The sequence below is a fragment of the Gossypium raimondii genome, chromosome 11 (assembly GCF_025698545.1).
Source record: "Gossypium raimondii isolate GPD5lz chromosome 11, ASM2569854v1, whole genome shotgun sequence".
NCBI classification, from domain to species: Eukaryota; Viridiplantae; Streptophyta; class Magnoliopsida; order Malvales; family Malvaceae; genus Gossypium; species Gossypium raimondii.
In genome coordinates, this window is record NC_068575.1 from 29,386,063 (window position 1) to 29,392,694 (window position 6,632).

Here is a 6,632-nt window from a genome sequence, read left to right on the forward strand (position 1 = left end):
ATCTTGTTTGTATCTATTTATTGCACTAACATTGTTAGACAAAAGACAACCATCCTCGTGGGTTCGATATTTGACACATTCATATCTGTCTATTATACTTGCATCGACAGTGTACGTTTGCAAATTATTGCTGTGATGTTAAAAAGCTGATCAAGTTTTTGTGTCTTTGCTGGGGATGGCGTTTGTTTGATATTTATTTTTGCTTTTCACTTTGTTTTTTATTATATAATATTTAGTTGTCACTAACTTGTTTTCTTTTTGTCACTATTTTCACGTTTTATTTTAGGTGTCTAATGAACAAAAGAAATTTAGAGTTTATTGTCAATTTTCATCTAAAAATTGAAAGAACTGTTCGGAAGAGACTAAGAACAAAGGAATATGACTTTACCAAGAAACAATAAATCCATACCCCAAGTGCAGAACAAAAATGCTAGTGACCCACCGTTGGTGCAAGACGCTCAAATACAAAATAGGACTATGGATCTGTTTGTTTGTCAGTTGTTGATTCTCCAGAAAACATTTTCCTTCTTTTACCGTGTTTGTTTGACCTCCAGAATTCATTTTTGGGAATTCATTTTCAAAAACACAGGAAAATGTCCCCTTTTTTTATGTAAAATGTCTTACAGATTTTATTTCCGTAAGACATTTTCCATTTCTTCACCCTCATCACAGAGTAGTCCTTTTCATTTCCTCTTCATCCATCAATGTCAACCTCTCCTCCGTATCTTGGGTGTGTTTATTATCAACAGGTTCTGTTCTCCTTTTCTCTATCTATTGTTTCGAATGATCGTGATTTGTTCTTAGGTGTGCCTCTCCTCCTTTTTTCTCTCTATTGTTTTTTTCTTCTTGGGTGAAATTTGGATGATCGAGATCTTGTTTTGAATGACTAAGTCTTAATCTTATAAAAAAATTAGAAGCCCAGAATCTTTAGTGCAAAATTTCTTGTTTTTTTGGATTTTTGATCGAGGTTTTTTTCAAGTGATGAAAAATTCAAGTGGTGGAAAAGTATCCATGTCGACTGCTAGTTTACTTACTACTTGGAAAGTAAGAGATGTAGTTCCAGTTCCAGATCAGTTTCCTACTAGTTTACGTGTGCTTGTTGTTGATGATGATCCAACATGTCTCAGATTCTTGGAAAAAATGCTAAGAAATTGTTCATATGATGGTACAATCACAATTTTCTTCCTTGGGTTTTCTTTAATTCTTCATTTTGATCACCAATTTTAATGTTTAAGATAGTAATTTTGTTGCTTCTATTTTAGGTTTTCAATAATTTTTTTTTGCTTGTACCGATTTTGTTTGTGGGTACATATAGTGGGGCGAAAAGGAATTGATCTTTGTTTCTTGAATTTTGGGAAATTATGACACTTTATAATGCTTTCTTCTAATTTTCTTGAAGTGTTTAATTAAAGGCCTATTTTGCTTTGATTTGTGCATATAAATATGTAAAACATAGGGAGTTCCTTTAGAGATAAGAGGTTGATATTATAGTAATTTGATGGATGATTGGTTTATTTGTGATTGTTGATTGTCCAGTTACCAAATGCAATCGAGTCAAGACCGCATTGTCGAAGCTACGCGAGAATAGAAACGGGTTCGATATCATTACTAGCGATGTCTATATGCCAGACATGGATGGATTCAAACTTCTCGAGCATATTGGTTTAGATATTGATCTCCCTATCATCAGTACACACTCTTTATCATAAATGTTTGTCATGGATTTACTCACCGTGAATTAACGATTTACTCGGGTTTGGCTTTCATTATGGCCTCATGTTCGACTTGTATTTTCTGCAGTGATGTCGGTGAATGATTGGAAAAGAGGTTGTTATGAAAGGTGTTAGACATGGTGCCTGTGATTACCTAATCAAACCAGTTCGAATTGAGGCACTGAAGAACATATGGTAACATGTGGTTCGGAAGAGGAAGAATGAGTGGAAAGACTTGGAGCAGTCAGGAAGTGTAGAAGAAGGAGATTGGCAGCCAAAACAATCTGAAGATGCAGATTACTCATCCTCGGTTAATGAAGGAAATTGGAAAAGCTCGAAAAAAGGAAAGATAATAAAGATGAATCTGAGGATAAAGATGATACATCCACGCTAAAGACACCGTGGGTTGTTTGGTCCGTTGAGCTCCATCAACAGTTCGTTCCAGCTGTTAATCAACTAGGCATTGACAGTACGATCCTTTTACCCGTTTCGTTTATTAAATTACTATATATGTTAAAACCTTATCGACATAGTGTTTATTTTCCAAAAACTGGTGAAACTCCCTTGTGCTTTTACACTATGTTATTCAGTCTCGGGTTTGAGTGTCAGATTCAGTTATGCTTAGTTTTGGCAAAAACTTGAGGACTTGAGTTGAAGCATGTTTCCTTGGTTAGGGATATTTCAATATCGATGTTGTATTACATTGTTGTTTATATAAACTCACGATTTTGGATAAAATTATGTTACTTTTGCCAAAAGAATCAAGTATTAAGTAATATATATAAATTTATTAATACATGTAAAAACAACTTTTTCAGAAAATATTTTTAGGAAATCTACCAAACAACAGAAAATATTTTACACAGATTCATTGAAACACCAGAAAAGTAAATCATTTTCCAGAAATCATTTTACTGGCAAACAAACGGAGCCTATATGAAACTTTGTAGTACCTGTCTTGGATAACTTACAATCGGGATTTGTTAGGCTAGCAATCCAAGCTGCAAAGTTTGAACTAAAGCCAGTAATGTTTCAAATGTTGAATTCTTGTGAGAAATATGTTGGACTGGCACATGAAGATGCACGAGAACATCTTAAATCATTTTTATTGATTTGTGCTTCCTTTAGTCAAAAAGGTTGTAACATCCCAAAATAGGGCCTAAACAGAATAGTGGTTGCGAAACAATGAATCCGAGATAGAAAAGTTTATTGTGATTAATTTTTATGATTTATCGATTGATTGGATGCATGTGTTAGAATACCGATAAGAAATTTCAACAATTGCATGTCTGAATTGCATATTAGGGTTTAATTGCAAAAGTCAGTAAATATGAGCTTTAGATGATAAAGGATTTAATAGAAGTGCATAATAGATGTAGAGGTCCTTAAATGGTAATTAGACCATTAGATATTCATGGAAAAAAATGGGCATGCATAGATAAAAATAACTAAAGTTTTAATGAAAGGCATTTTAGTCATTTGGTAATAAAAAGAATTAAAAGGAAAAAGATGGCAAAATGTGTTCATCTTCTTCCATAAGGGCCGAAACTTCTAGGGACTCCATAGCTAGGGTTTCATCATTTTCACTAGCTCATAGTAAGTGCATCCAAGCACCGTTTTTAATGTTTTTTTACGTTTTTGGAGTCCTCGTAGCTGGATTTAGCTTATTCTACAATTAATTCATGTTAGGGTTCATATTTTGAAAAATACCCATAGGTGAAATGTTTTTATTTTGATGTTTTATGGTGGAATATGAAGTTTGAAATTATGTTAAATAACTTTGTCTAGGTGATTTTAAGTGAAAATTAGTAAAACGACAAAATAGGTAAAAATACCTAATGTTCATAAGTAATTGTTAGAGTCAGAATTTGATGTTGTCATAGAACGGAAAGATGTTCAACATATCATAAAACATAAGAATGAGGGATGAATTTTAATTTCCGAGCTTTGGGGCAAAAGTGTAAATATGCAAAAGTTTAGGGGCAAGATCATAATTTTGCCAAAGTTTTAGTCAAGGATTGTTTTGATGAATGTGAGTATTAAATAAGCTAAATTTGCTATTATAGATAAAGAGGAACGATATCCGGAGTTAGACTTGATCGTATTTTGTACTGAGGTAAGTTTACTGTAAATAAATACAATATTTCAATAATAATAATTAATTTTGTTATTCTCCAGCAATTATGTACTTATTTGATGAAATTATTTAATGTCAACTCCAGTATGAGATGATAGAGAATTAGTGTTAAAAAGTCACGTTGAAACATTAGGAATGTATCGGATACAAGTGTCATGACATTAGGGGGATGAGACCCCATGTAAGACCATGTCTGGGGCATGGCATTGGCATTATTAGGGTTATAAGAAGTCCAACGTAAGACCATGTCTGGGACATGGCGTTGGTACCGAGATGAGAGGTCCCCCGTAAGACCATGTTTGAGACATGGCATGGGCACCGATATAAGAACTCTCATTTAAGACCATATCTGGGATATGGCCTTTGTAGTATAGGAAAAGGAAACATCTAATGTAAGACCATGTCTGGCACATGAATTGGGCATGTTATTATTAGATAGGAGACCTAAGTATCCTTAGTATTCCAAGTGGTTCAACGGGCTAGTAAATAGACTATGTTACATGAAAGTTCAGGTAAAAGCATAATAAATAAATTCAGGTGAGTTATAAGGGTTAAGAATATCTTAGTTTTCAGTTGGGAAAATACTTTCAGCAAGGGAGGAGTAAGTTATAATCATGAGTTATTTAAGTAAGCAAGTAAGTAAACAAGTAAGAGAGTAAGTAAAGAAGAAAGTAAATATCATGATACTTGATGATAATTTATGAGTTTAATTATTTATGATAAATGTTGTTATTTATTTACCCCTTTATTTTCCTTCTTTTTATAGTATCGCCAAGCCAATTCGAGGATCGTAAGGGCGTCGAAGATCGTTTCACACTATCAACATACCATCTCGGTATTTTGTGATTCGAAACGTTTTAAGTTATGGCATGTATAGGGACTTAGTCATTTTGTGTTTGTGTCCTTCTGATATGGCTAATGAATAGCATGTAAATACTCAATTATGATTAGCTATTTAAATGACTATTTACGAACATGTTTTGGTGTTATGTATGCCTAAATGATAGTTAATACAAAGAAATTATAAAAGAGTAAAAATTTGAAATGGAACAGTTTTGGACAGTAGCATTGACATGAATTTTAAAAATCACCAGGGATAGTAGAAATGGAATTAGAGAGTAAATGAGATATAGAATTAAAGCTTATCAAGTCTATTTTCACTGAAAGAAACGGTGTAGGCAAATGAATTTTATATTTTGTAATATTTGAATTTTAGTGAGACAGAGTCAAAATGGTTTTTGAAGTCCCCTGTTCTGATTTTAGGAAATCATTAAAAATTGTACAGAAAGAATTATGAGTCATAATTTTTGTGTCTAGATTCCTTATTGAGTCTATTTTCAATAGAAACAAGCAGAAGCACCATATGAAGCTCGTAAAATGAGATAATTGATTTCTAGTAAATAGAGGTTAGAACCATCGGATAGTGAAATAGGGGAGACTTTAACGAAAAAATTTACGAAAAAATTTACGGATCTAAATTTTGAGTTTTGTAACTCGAGTTATAATTAAATTAGTGACTGTCATGCAAGTGGACAGTTTTATTGTGAATAGTGAAATAAATTATTTTGATTTATTTAAGTACTAGGAAAATGTTTAATGTTCTCGGTTTCGACCCGAACTGTTTCCATTGCATGTTTTAGGGTCTCGAGGGCTTTTTTTAGGGACATATTGATTGAACGTGAACGAATTAATTTTAAAAGAAATTTTTTATGCTCTGAACTTGTAAGTTAAGTCATGTAACGCCTTGTGCTCGTCTCTGGCAACGGTCTCGAGTAAGAGGTGTTACGAAGGCGTTCCTGATGACGCTTTTAAGATGCAATTATTTCCTTATTCCTTGTAGGGAAGAGCTCGTACTTGGTTCCTTGAGCTACCTACCAGATCAATTACTTCTTGGAATGCACTAGGAACACAGTTTGTTTTGTGCTTTAACCTGTCCACAATGAATGCTCATCTCTGGAATGATATTGTAGTTTATCATCAGTTGGATGATGAGAATCTTCACACTACATGGGAATGCTATAAATTTTTGCTTCGACGTTACCCCATGCACGGCATTCGACAGGAAACACAAATAGAAAATTTCTATAATGGGCTTGATTCACACGTGGGGAATCTTGTTGATGCATTAGCCAATGGTCCATTGCTGGATTGTACTTATAATGATGTTGTTGGAATTCTTAAGAGAATTACTCAGAATGATTACTAATATCCTATCTCTAGAGCTACACAAGCAAAAGCTACTCTGGGAGTTATTGAATTAGACGCAATATCTGCACTTAGTGCTCAAGTTTCTTCTCTTACAAATATGATAAAAAATATGCAAGGGACTCGTGATGTTCCACCTATACAAGTCACTCAACAAGTTGGTGTTCCTACCTTTTGTTGTGAGATTTGTACTGACAACCATAGCTATGAAGATTTTGAACAACATGCAGAGAATGATTTTTATGTCAGTAACATTCACAACAATTCTTATGGCAACTCTTGTAATAATTCTTCACATAATAAACAATCTTAGGAAACTCAGACTGCTAGATAAAATTCTGCGACATTCTAATATGGGAATATGTCCATTCAAGGCAATTATAATCCAAGAAAAAGGAATTACAATCAACAACAACAGAACTACAATTAGCACACTCAGATACACCCACACCAAATCCAGATGTAGCCACAACACTCTTCAATGTCAAATTAGCATGTTCAAGGACATCGACAAAAACAGTACACACAAGCCTCTCCTTTTGACCCATTAGCAGCTCTTGAGGCTTTAATGTGGGAGT

At 33.6% G+C, this 6,632-nt stretch overlaps 1 pseudogene; it reads left to right on the forward strand.

Annotated features, from left to right (window-relative positions):
- Positions 1-1,011: 1,011 nt before the first annotated feature.
- Positions 1,012-6,055, forward strand: LOC128034772 (two-component response regulator ARR2-like; annotated as a pseudogene).
- The last annotated feature ends 577 nt before the right edge of the window (positions 6,056-6,632 follow it).